At 33.8% G+C, this 14242-nt stretch overlaps 1 protein-coding gene across 2 annotated transcripts in view; it reads right to left on the bottom strand.

Moving 5' to 3' along the window:
* LOC136973975 (solute carrier family 35 member F1-like) overlaps positions 1-14242 on the bottom strand; it is a 192396-nt gene that overhangs the window by 78423 nt on the left and 99731 nt on the right. The gene's annotated exons all lie outside the window — the stretch shown is intronic.

Here is a 14242-nt window from a genome sequence, read left to right as displayed (position 1 = left end):
CTGTCTTAGAGAATACAGGATACTTCAGGAGCAGACTGTCTTGCAGCATACAGGATTATATGTCTTAGAGCATACAGGATACTTCAGGAGCAGACTGTCTTGCAGCATACAGGATTATATGTCTTGGTGCATACAGGATACTTCAGGAGCAGACTGTCTTGCAGCATACAGGATTATCTGTCTTGGAGCATACAGGATATTTCATAGAGAAGTAGAAGCGTAAAATTATACCAAAAGCAATACGACCGAACATAAAAAATGCCTCTTTTATATAAAATCGACAATGAAAACGTGCAACAACCACCAACTTTTCCAAACTCATTAACTGCATCACGCACCTATCAGCCAATAAGCAGTTAACTTGTGCAAACTAATCAAAACCGGAGATGGGCCGAACACCAAAGTTTGCAGAACTTTAAATGCTTTAGCAAAAATTAGTTCGACTGCACAAGAATCAGATCGAAAGCCGTAATTTGATAATTTGAGAGGGCGAGAGTCTGCGATCTTCATCCGATCTCGGGGTGGAGGAGCACTTTGTTTGCTGTTGCCAACTAATTGACGACCTTGTCAGTGCAGAAAACAGGAGACAATCCATTTGGCTAATGGCTACAGCTAATTTGGCCCCGGGCCGACAAATTGCTGGTAAACAACTTCAATCAGATGGTCCGGGTTTGCTGATACGGCACACACTCTCCACCAATAGAGACTTCCATTCAATCAGACTAAGTTTGATGCCCGTAATTGCGGTTTGATATCTCCCTAAACAATGATTTGGTTTGATCGAAGTGAATTATAATGCAATTAGAGGATGATATCCTTTTAAACGTTCTGTAAGATTGTCTAATAAGCAGCGATGTAGAATCTCTCTTCACGATATAAGTGGAGATACCCTGACTCTCTCCTCACGATATAGAAAAAGATACTCTGACTCTCTTCACGATATATCAAGAGATATCTTCACTCTCTTTTCACGATATAACAAGCGATATATTGACTCTCTCCTCGCGATATAAGCAGAGATACTTGACTCTCTCCTCACGATATAAGTAGAGATATCCTGACTCTCTTTTCACGAAATAATAAAAGATACCCTGACTCTCTCTTCACATATAACAAGAGATATCTTGACTGCCATTACAATGTGAAAGAAAATATCAATATAATATTTTTAACTCAATAAGAAGGATATCATTACGAGCTAGGATGTAAATTTGTATACCTCTGTAGTAAAATTATAATCTTGAATTAATTTGTACCGTTGTGAAGTTTCCATATAGAGATTCGGAGGAAGATGTATAATTTCTACGAAAGATATATTTTCTAGATTCTACAATGATACAAAGGGATATATTTTTATAATTTTCGATTCGATGACTTTCTCTCTCTTGGTTCTAGAAGGAAACAAACCATTTAATCGAGATTTATCCAAATATTTCTCTTCGCTATCACTCAAAGAGGGATATACAAAGATATTATGGAGGAATGTATAAAGATATTAAAGAGGAATATACAAATATATTATGGAGGGATATACAAAGACATCGTAGAGGAATGCACTGTACATAGATCAAATGTCATCAGCTGTTTATAATTAAAGAAATTTTACATTTAACATGTAAAATTTTGACAATTTAAGGATGAAACGAGGCAATTGAATCACACCATCTCGTTTTTATCATCTTTGTTGTAGAGACAAGCGAATTTCTCGATCCGAAATTACGATTTCGGAATTTTACGATGTTCTTCATCGTTTCTAAATCATTTTAAGTCCTCTACCAATAGAATTTTTTCTAAGAAATCTTTCCATTCAACCCGAAACATTTTTTAAACCAATTCACAATGGTCTCATTCGATAGATAAGAGAATATCGAGCTACAAATGTGCGTATATATCAGGAATTTTTGATGTTTACATGATTTTCAAGCGGATCAATATGGAGGTAAACGTGCTGATCATTTCTCCATCTTGTATCATCCTCTTTCCGTAGCTCAAGAGGAGATTTCATTGTCGCGCGCGAAAGGGCGCGTCGAGAAGCGTCAGCCTTTCAAACCCCAATATTAAAGAACTTTTTTACTTTTTTCCTTAAGTCCACTAAAGTTATTAACGTATTTAGTCATTCTAAGATAATAAACAATTAAACTAATTTTTAACGTTCATATAATAGCCAGTGCTTTAGATGACGCGACAGTTGGCGCACGCGACGACGCGATAAAATATGCTTTGGAGTTAAATCGAAAGCATATTTAAAACCGTACAAAGCTAATAAAATATAAAAGGCGTCATACAACTTATTTGTAACGAAAATAATAATAATATAATTATTAAAATAGAAAAAAACTTTAAAACGTACTTTAAAATAACAGCGCGCCCAACAGGTCGCGCCGCCATGCGATTTCTTGTAGTCTGCAACATCGAGACACTTTAATTAATTTATTAAAAATTTTTCACAATTTTAATATATTTTAATCATTTTTAAACATATAATAAACAGTTAAAATAATGTTCTTAGCTGTAAACAGTGAGTGATAAATAAGACGCGGCAGTCGACGCCAGAGCGACGCGACGTTACGCGATTGCAATTTTTCATAACTAGTTGTTTACAAAGTTCGTGGCTGTGTTAACGTATTTCTATTCTACTAAACACTAGAAGAGGCTTACGTGTATATATTTGAATGCAAATTAGATAAAATGAAGCAAAGGTTAAGCTAAAATCTCAAGTTTTTCACTGGAAAAATCTTGAAATATTGCGATATAAATGCAATTTATCTTGTCTACAAATGAAAATTAAACACTATAACATCAATTTCGTGTGTAATTTTATTATAGTGACGTAAACGGAGGCTTTAAACAATTCAGAAACTAACCACACACGAAAATAAATCACCAGAATCTTCACATCGACATCGTGTGTTAAATCGAGTCATCAAATAAGGAAACTTAAGCATTTCATGTGTGACGTAACAACTGTTTAACGTGTAATTACGTAAGCGGAGGAAGGGGAGCAATTACGTCGCGTGCCTCCATTAACTGCTCGATGATGCGGAGGAGAGAGAAATGGCTCATAGGTGGGATGCTGTGACACCAGGATGTATTTATAAACAGAATAAAATCTCCTGTTCTTAACTCACTTCCAATGATCTTGTGTTTTTTAAACCAATTTATTTAGAAATATAACAAATATGGCGGTAAAAATATACTATTTCATTGTTTAAAGTGTAGCAGAAAAAAAATCCGCAGTTAGGAAACAATATAAAGAAATTATTCAACAGAAAGATCCAATCAGAGCGCCTGCTTTTAAAAATTTAAATATCTAGCCAATCAGCGTTCTAAATTTTAAAAATTTGAACCTACAACCAATCAACGGTAAGAAAATTTATAACTTTTAAATTCTCTTAAATTTTTCTAGAAACACAACCGAAAAATTTTTTTTAAATATACGATTGCGTATATTTTTACGCAATTTTCAAATTACAACATAAGATTCTGTTGTACGTGTGTAATAGATGATAATAATAAATAATACGTTCATTATGTTTCATGTAATATGTATAAATTTTGCATGATTTTTATGAAAGTTAATAGAAAATTTATCAAATTTCTTCTATGTTACGAAACATTTAAATATAATATGGAGACTTTTGAGCGTAAAAATACAGTTATAAATAATATAAACAGTTACAGGAATGGCACAATATTGAAACCACCGAACAAAATTTTATCTTTACAGGTTTATATAGAGAAATAAAAAATCAATACCTCTATGGGGATATATAAATAAACTATTTGCTGTGAAAGGCATAAAGTGCAGAAATCCTCTCAGAGATAGATGGTTCCCTCAAACACCACACTAGAGATTACCCAAACATCAAAGTTCGATAAAAGCACTTAGATCTTACTACCCACTACTATGATTTACTCTATTTTTCGATTTATTTTATTGATTCTAATGACTGTGGAATAAATTTATTAAATTTTACAAATAATAACGTTACTATTTTGTCTAGTTACCATTGGATTGATGGAATTAAGAGCCCCCCAGTAGTCGATCTGATAAAAACCCCCGAACACTGATAATTGGCTGCGGGTTAGCTCCTACTAACAAGCTGGTAGCTTGGAGTCTTCCGGGTTTTCTTTACGTGACGGGGGCCAGTTTCACATGGAAAGTCCTCCCGGGAGGCACCACTCTTGGCAGATGGCCCATGTGTTGCTTTGCTTAACTAATTAAATGAAGATGTCGTAAAGAATGGAAAGACGATAATAAATCACAGATAATGTTAAGTGGAAGATCATGAATAATTGCTGGTGATAAGACGACGAATAAAATTTGAGTGGTTACTCATGATCCATTCTTCTATCACTCACGATCTCCAAAGATGCTATGGAGAAGATCATACATAATGTGCTCCTTACTAGTTAGCATCATGGGTGCCAGCTTTAACAGGTCGAATGGGTTTTGGTCTCTTAGAATTGGTATCCATCCTCTCTTAATTAAGTATAATTATAAACATGATCTTCTAGTGTCTTCAACGGTCTATCTTATATATACGTGTTGAAAATTAACATTTTAACGTGTTTTTTATGGTATAAAATCTATTATGTGTTAGAAAAGTTGTAATATCTCTACAGAAATAACCTCGTTATCTTCTCTGATCTCTTCTCTTGGTTCTGGTTACCATGAACGGATGAAAGAGTTGTCAAAGAGGATTTAACATAGGAAAATTGTAGGCGATCCATCTCAATTCGTATAGAAAAACAGCAAACGTAAAGCATCATCGAAAGAACATAAGGAGGATCCATATTTACCAACAGACAAGTAATTTAACGTGTATAAATCGATAAAAACTTCCAAAAATTCAACGCGCAATCAGCATTTTTTACGATGTAAAAGGCGATTTACGACAGAGCCACATCGAATTCCGAGTGGAACTACAAATTTTTGAATCGACAACTGGTTGTTAGGATGGTAACTAGATTGGGAGGAATGTTGCTTTCCCAATTAAGCATAAAAAGTCTCTTAGTCGATTAGCGGGCAGAAGCGGTCACTCGACAATTAAGAAGCTTTCCAAGCGTGCCTAGTAAATTAATAACAATCAATTAGAAGGTGGGGGATGACTCTGTCGACACCCAATCTTTTAATTTGCATTTAATTTTGCTTAGTCTTATTCCCCGGCGTTTTCTTCTCTTAAATCTGTTCCTCAGTTTAATTACACCATCACCAGATGTATAATTGGCCGTGCACACCCCCCTCTTCCACCCCACGCGCTTTTTGTTTCTCGCTCCATCGATTATCACCGATGAGACGAGAATTTTAATTCATTAAATGAGACGAAGAACGGGCGCGACTCTCCGAACATACAAGGAAAAAAAAGAAGGAACGACTTCCGCTTCCTCCCGACTGGATAATTTGGTTAGTTTTCTCCCTTTCTTCTGCTCTAAGTCGATCGGGATCCCACTGCATTCCACTTCGATCGAGGTTACTAATGGAGGATCTGACTTCAACTTTCGGTGTTTGGTGCCCTCCGCAGGCACGGGTGATTCCCGAATTTGAAGTTTTGTACGTATTCATAGGCGGAGAACGTTCTTATGTGAATGTATTGGGGGTGGGTGCATTAGGGAGATGACGAATGGGTTGAGGAAAGAACATTCTTATATAAATGTATAGGGGAAAGTTTCCTTTTTAATATAATTTCCTTATGTTGATGTATAAAAGAAGACTTTATTGAATAAATGTTTAACAGCCAGGACTTTTTGAAAGGAATATATAGGAAGGAATATATAGCAGAGATAAATACTTAGGAGAAAAATATATAGGAAAGATTCTTGAATGTATAGAAGAGGAATATATAGTAGATGAATGCTTAAGAGAGAAATATATAGGAGAGATTAATGTATAGGAAAGGAATATATAAAAGAGACTTTCTCAAATGAATATATAGGCCTGTATCTCCTATATATTCATGTCAAAAAGTCTTGATGTTGCCCCCAAGATCCCAGAGCGACCTGATAATGTCACCGGAATCCCAGAAAGTCAAAATTTCATGTAATCCCGATGACTTCAGAAAGTATTAGATGCGTTTATTAGAAGAGGGACTTCTTTACATAAATTCATAGGGAAGAAAGGTTTCCAAAGATAAATTGATTGGAACGAGATGCTTCCTTGTATGAATAACTAGAAAATGGGGTGATCCTATCAACTAATACGTAGGAAAAGAGTAATTTCTTAAATAAAAGTGCAGTTGGTGGTATAGGAAAGAGAGCCTTTGAAACATAGGAAAGAGATCTTCGTTTAACGTATGCTCAGGAGAAAGATTTCTTGGAAGAATGCGAAAAGAAGACTTAAAGAAGAAAGTGTTTCCTAGTTTAGAAAGTCTTTTCCTGTAAATTTTCAACATATAATTTGGGATAAGTCTGGATGAGGTTTCAAACAAGATATAGTAGCATAACTGTCAGTTTAGATATAGCATTTCATTCTAGAAATTATTATATAGGATAGTTCTAAGTATAATTTATAGTCCCAAAGGATAATTGAAGATATCTCTTACCGATCTTCAAAGACAATTCGAGATATCGTTTACGGTCCCATAGGTAAATGCTGTATATCATTGTATTCTCAAAGGTAATATGTGAAGCTATACGAAATTTGAAAATTCCCGAAAATATGCATTGATAGAAAAATTTTAGAAATCTGTATAATGTCCGTAGCTGGAAATGTGTGTGTAGCTCATAATAATGTTCAAAAAAATTAAGAGTTTCTCATACCCTTTAAACTGATAAAGGAGATAAAAGCTGTATCCTCTTCTTCATCACTTGGATTGTTTCATTACCAGATTGGAGCAATTTGAAATGGAAAAAAAATGTGAAGAGGAATGATTGAATGGGGATTTTAATTTTATTTTGGTCCACTTTATATGCCAAATATTTAATTTATTAATTCTAGAAAGTTGTTGAAATATTCTAAAAATTAGCATTTGTCTCTTTGATGCGAGTCGATTTAGAGCAATGTAATGTCAGTTGAAGGAAAGAAAATGAATTTATTTACTTCGTATGTAAGCGTGAATGATACACTTTAATAAAATTTATAAAAATTTAAATGCTATTTTAAGAAAACATGGGGAAAAAACCCTCTGGAAAAATGACAAATGGACATAATAAATCATTCATGACAACGTGATAACTCGTGCATTTACACTCTATTTTTGAATTATTTTTTTTTTAAATAAGCACTTAAATTCACTTATAAAGTAGTTTTATCTTTAAATTCCTTGAATTAGTCAGTAAAATTAACAAATTAATGCTTATAACGTAGAAAATATCCTAATTTTCAACGTTAACAGGATGAGAAGCATCAAAAATTTAGTTAACACCTTAATGGATTAAGGTTCTTAATGCATTTTCACTTTTCTTTTGTGCTAAGGTAACTAATGTATACACCGCTGGAAACTCGTTTCTTTCGTTACATCGAGGAGCGTATAACGCGCAAGAAATTAGAACAACTCTGTAGCGGGGTGTCTTCTTATATGGACAGTGATGGATGATGATGTATACTTTACGAGAGGAGGAGAAAGTAGCGCGTGGTGTGAATGTATGTGATGAAAACTGAGGTGGAGTAGTCTTTCCACTTTGCTAAAATGCTCACTCGTCTCCAGATACAAATCTACATTTGAAATGCTCGTTAAGATCTACAACCCTAGAAGTGGGTACCATAAAGTATTTTGGATAGAGACCAAGCCAATTCGAGCGATTTAGAAAAATCTGGCACGTCTACAATGCAACCAAAGAAATCAGCTGATCAGCCATATTGTGATTCGAACGTGCAGGACACGCTTAGAATTAATAATTTAGACTCCAAACTCTAATAAATCGGATTTATATTCTCAAATTTGGAGCACGTTTATCACGTTCAGACGCACGGTTTTACTGAGGAATCTGTAACAAGAGCATCAACAAGATAGGTTACACAGAAAATGCGACTTTTAACTCAGTTTTGCGAGTGTTCTCGAACATAATTTCATGATATTTCTATAGGAAAATGTTTGCGAATTCTGTTACGGTTGTATACGTAACATATCGTGATTTAGAGTTCATAATCAAGAATGATGTAGTAAGATGTAGTAACAAATTGAACACTGTTCTAAGTTCGTTTGGCTGTTTTTTGGAGAATATACTACCTGAGAAATGTTACAGTTGTGAAATTGCCCAATATTTCCTTCTAATTCAAGTTACGATAAACAAAATAAGCAACTGTTTAAGGATAAGGAAGATTTCTCTGACTCACGGTTACGTAATGTAAGCTCTTTGTTTGTTTATGAATAGGAAAACGTTCATTTTCTCTAAACAATTTTAAAATTACACGTTAGATGCTTTGTTGTGTGAATATCAATTTACATCTCTTAATGAAGGGTTTAGAGTGACATAAAACGCGTCACGACTTCCTCTCGTACAATGACTTACAGCTTCTTTCGATCCTTGTCTCTTCCAGCTATCTAATACGTGGAAGATGATTGGTTTGCAGCTATCCGGAAGAGCGAATTACGGAAACGGAAATGGAGATGACAGAATGCCAACGTCGAATGATTGCTTCACATCCCCTAGTCCGTGGGCATTCATTGTTCGTGTAGTAGGACGAACGCCTCGAGACATAAACATCCATCAAAGTTGGAATGATGCTGTAGAAAGAGCCGCATCCGGGAGACGATAGGCTAGAGAACTGATTAGCGCCCCAGGAATTTCGGCTTCATCCCTCTTCTTTTCCTGAGGAAGTGTCCCGACGTAACATCCGCTGCCCACTAGACACGTGGCTTTTGTCATACAGCCTAATCGAGCGAGCAGATTCTTTGTGAGAAGCGAGTTGTCAGACTATAACAATGTGAAAGCGACTTTAAGCGGGGGAGATCAAACCAAAGGAGAGTCAATTTATCAGTAAGAGGGGGACGGGAACGACTCCAATTTCGTTTGTGTCCCAAATGGGTATGGACATCAATCTATCGACAGCCGTTTCTGCTTGGCATTTCCATTGTCAAATTTCGATACCCTTCATTAACGATACATGCAACGTTCTCTTCTAAAAAGTACAACGTTTACGGGTTCCATAATTAAACTTTTGCCTTCAGTACGTGCCAAAAAGTAAAGAACTAAACTAGAGATGATACTACCCTTTCATAGTTTGCAGGTAACTTTTATACAATAGAGCAAGTAAACTTGTTTCTGCTGATACTAATGTAAAGAATTGATCAGCACAATACTATTTTCCTTTCGTTCTTTCACGACAGCTAGGTGCTGATGCCTGGCCTCATCACAGAGGAGGTCTAGGTCAGGTCACAGAGTTAAAGGCAACTTTCTTCATCCCATTTCCTTTAAGTATCATTGTTCGAAAAAGCTCAAAACCTTCTTTTGCCGTAGATTTATTTGATTATTTATAGAACAATTTAAGATTTAATATTGTATTGTTCTCTCTGAGGATTAATTTATATAAATTGATCCGTTAAGGAATATATAAAAAAGCGAATTCTTCTCATAAACATAAGTAATACTTTGCAGAGTATAATACGTTGAAATTTAAAATCGCACAACAGAAATTAGTGAAATTTATAAAGATCTAAACGGCAATTGGCTGAGAAAAATTCAAACAAGCGCGTGTCTCCGCCTACTTTTCAATTTCGACCAATCTCTGTTATCATCATTCTTAAACTGTACATATTACGCGGAGGACTACCTATATTTTAGTAATTAGATACTTTTTTCAGCTCTAATTCTAAAATTATAAAAATGTTTTCAGTGATTCATTTTTAATTTTCCATGATCTTATTTTTTTTATTTGTCTTATCTTTGAGAATTTACTCTTCATTTTCTAACAAAAATTTTGCATATTCTGAGCTTATTTATGTTTACACTGAAAGAATTTAAAGCTGAATTATTTAATAACCGGCCATTAATTCATTTTCCAATGTTAAAAGTAATTAAGACGCTCCTTACTTCAGGCACTTCATGATGAATTATGGAAGTATCCATGCTGATAATCACTCATTCTAAACGTTTTAAGCAACAAGAATTGCGTACAAATATTTAAAAAAATGCCTGAAATGTAATCTTTTCGAGTAGTTTAACAGACGTTTCTTGTTATTTTATTCGAAACCGAAATAAATTTAGTTTGGATCAGCTGGCAAATACTCGAAGAAAGAAGCTATCTTCGTGTCATCACCTTTAACAGATTGATATTTATAAATTTTCATAGGAAAGATAAGAATAATCACATATGTGGAGAGTTTACACATATTTTCAATACAATAATACACACATTTCACTTCCAACAAGTACTTTATATAGTAGTTTATTCTCAGAAAATTATGGTAACAAAAATTTCTTTAAGAAAAAATTCAGCAACGAGTTGCTTAACTTTCACGGCAACATTTGGTAGCTCCATCTGTTATCATATTATATTTAAAAGGCTTTATATATTTTAACTATTATAAAATGGCAAAAATATTAATTTTAAAGGCAGAGATGGGTTTTATGCAAAAATTATAAATGCTAATAACGATTAAAATCGTCATTACGTCCGATCGTACTGGAGATAAACACGATCCCCTTTATCTCTACAATCCCTCGACCGTTAATCACCAAAATTTAACATTGTTAATCCCTTTGATATATAAACCTTTGTGCAAAATTTCAAAAATTTTCGACGAAAAACACAAGAGTTATTAAGCTTTAAAGAGGGTAAACAAAATCGTGCTCCCCTGTCTATATACAGAAAAATCCCCCGAATTTATTGGAATTTCTCGACGTTTCAAGGTGTCCCGAGTCTAAAAATGTAAAACTCTTGGGGGTCATCTTCTTACCTATTACCATACTTTCCCTCTTATATATAATAGCCGGAAAAGTAACTTAATTTCGGGGAAAATCTACTCTAAAGAAAGAACATCTTGAAATATTTTCCCTAGAAAATTTGTATTCTTAAGAATATTTTCCTTATATATTATTTTAATACATCTTCCTTTTTAAAATCGATGTGTTTTAGGGAAGTTTACAGGAAAGATGTTGATATTACATTCTTAGACGTTAAATTTTACACACATTTTAAAGTAAATTACCCTCTAAAATTAGCATCTTTATAGTAAAACTTCAGTATATTTACAGAATGATTTTCAAAATCCATAACACAGAAACGTCAAAAAACACCAGCTCAACTATGTGACATGTTTTGTTTCGTCATCAATAACGAGTCTTCTAGTGTTCGAGAACAATAAACAGGGTGTATGAGACAAGCATGATAGACAGAAGCGATGATGAGAGGAGGATCTACGCGTCACGTACGGAAGAAGATAATTTGATAACTTTAACACCAGTAATCTTGTTAAGGCTTTAAAAATTTAGATTTATTATACATCTTTATATATAAAAATAAAGAGAAAAAAAGAATGTTACAGCGATTTTGTGTAACATTGGCTGCATTATACATGAATTAGAAGCAGAGTAGTTGCACACAAATCGATATCTTCCAGCTTACATATGGAAGCTGATAGACAGTGATTTCTTAACTGGTTATTTTGTAAAACGAGTAACTAATAATAGCAGTTTCTCTGCCAAATCAATTAAGCTATCGTATAAGAATTTAAAATTGAATTTTTTTAAATACAAAATTGGATGCTTAAGAGCAAAATTTCAACATAAAATCGCTGGAAAAGTAAGCAAAGATGGACTATACCTTACGTACCAGATAAATAATGCAGTTATCATAAATTTATTAATTTAATAATGCTTAAATCTAAAAATTTTCCAGTTTATCCTTGTGGTAACGTGATTCTGATTCATGGTTCTAGTGAGCAAAGCTGCATAGAACGAACGGCTTTAGTTCTTCTTTGCATCAACCTTCACTTAAATCAGAAAATAAACAATTAAAGTCGCGTTAATCTCTAAGATTTCGTTTAAGTCCCTTCAATTTTCGGGTGTTACAAAAGACTTTACCACAAACTGCGAGAGGCAACTTTAATTGACACTCTAATCATGTTTCTAAGAAGCTAGAAAAGTACCTTTCCGTTCGTTTAACCTACAAATTCTTGTTAATTATTTTCTTTTAAATTGCCCAGATAACATCTTTCCTTTGTTCTAGATCAATTTTTAAACAGAATTATTAATTATTCACAAATTTAAATCGATTAAACGGATGATGTTCGGAATTGGAGCAACACATATAATCGCTTTGCAATCACTAAAAACAGAGAAATTTCTACTTTTTTTCCTTAAAACTTTTTCTTAATCATTGTACTCTTTAATTTCCTTCAGATAATTTTTAAGTCGATAGTAATTTTAGTCGAGAAAATGGCGCCATTGTTCCACGAAGTAGTTTCTTTTTTTGTTTTAGCAAGATTACAGTTTTTGTAAGACTTTTCTTTTTCTGCCCTATAAAAAACCCTATTCTTTCCTGTGGCGGTGAATGACTTTGCTATTGTTTAAAACAGAAAAAAGTATCGAAGAAAATTGACTCATTTAGTAAGTTTCAAATTGCTAGCTCAGGCTTCCGCCCATAGGCAAGTTTATAATTGGTTGAGAGTGAGTGAAATTTAGTTCGTCTAAAGGCCATAGACATCCCATTTTATCTATAGAAGAAGAGGAAGATACGAAATTAAGTAAACTTGTTGCAGGAAAATCTTATGAAAAGGTAAAAAGCAGCGAGATGCTATTGTATACAGTACAGAGAAGTGTACATATAACTGAGATTTTCAAGGAATTTACCCAAAACTTCACAAAATTCTTCTAGAAAAGTCATGAAAATAGATATATCAATCTATTCCCGTATTTTTTTTTTTTTTATGAAAAATGATGCATTTTCGCACTCAAGGCGACAATTTTATTCCAATTAGCGCAACGTGTCAGTGTCGATCCTCGATGGTGGTACTTTAAGAAAAACGAAAATTTTCAATAAAATATTATAATATTATGTAAAAAATTAAGCGAAATAAAACTTTAGCTTATATTTATCGCACGTCGTTGAAAATATCGCAATTAATAACGTTACAAATTTCATTTTTAAGAATCTTCAAATGCTACAAATGCTTAAAACGATGTCAACAACCTAATATTATAATATTTTAAATTATAAGTTTGTTTCTTGACGGGTCGTAAGATAAATTTAAAGCACGATAATCTGATATTTAAAGAAATCAAAAGAATATATCTCAATGTATAGTCAAGGTATCAAACGAGATACGTCTGATACGAGATACTTTGAAAATAGGATATTATTCTTCCGTTCTTTGTTGATACCGGCATTATCTCCAACATTTATGTAAATATTAAAGTTTTAGAATATTATATATAACAACAAAATGCAGGAAGGTGTAAAGTATTACTTCTTCCCGCTTTAGGATCAAAGACATCTTTACTCATCACCAGCTTAACATTCTCTTTCATATGTATCTTAACCTTATATTTTGGAGGATTTGAAAATATTTAACGTGAAGTTGATCTTTTCTGTGATAAATTTTCAATAGATTTTTCAAAGTATTGTAAGTATTAAAGCGTTAAATTTCAAATATTTTAACCCTACAACTATTTTAAACATTTGAGTGGTGTTTTTCTGGTGTTTTCTTCTATTTTTTAAAGCTTTTGGTGGACTTCATGCTCATCTTTAACATCAAAGAAACTACATTAAATTTTACGAGTCACAAGCAGAGATTAAGTTCTTCTAGTCAAGAAACTATGTGGATAATGTTTTCTTGGAGACGATCTGTATCATGATTACTGATCAAGTGGTGCCACTGAAGATGCTGCATTGATTAATTAACAAGAGACTACACCTGCAGCCATAATTACGCTCATTACGGTCCAGATCCTCAATGGAGTCGAAGAGCACTAGAGAGGTATAGTGAGAACAGTGCCTCAAACAGCACCTCATATGAATAACGGGGATTTGGTTCGAACCTGGATCCCCATTGCAGCAAATTATATCGTATCGAATAAATATCTGGACTGCAAATTTAAACTGGATTGAATTGATGAGATAAAGCAACGCGACACAAGCGATCTGCCAGGAAATGCTTTCCAAAGAGGAAATCTAATCTAAGCTACAGGAAACTGACTTCTATTTAGATGCTTAGACATGTGAAGAAAACCCAGAGAATTCCACGTAGTTGATCAGGAGCGAACTCACGACCCGTATACAATGTTTTTTTTTCCCCCACTCGGCTACTGGTATTTTGAACTGTTTGTCTACCCACCAATAGCGAGACTTTTCACATTTTTG

Source organism: Centruroides vittatus, unplaced genomic scaffold (assembly GCF_030686945.1).
Source record: "Centruroides vittatus isolate TY-2023 unplaced genomic scaffold, ASM3068694v2 contig_1078, whole genome shotgun sequence".
NCBI lineage: Eukaryota > Metazoa > Arthropoda > Arachnida > Scorpiones > Buthidae > Centruroides > Centruroides vittatus.
The sequence above is the reverse complement of the archived record's forward strand: the minus strand, read 5'-3'. Positions and strand labels throughout refer to the sequence as shown.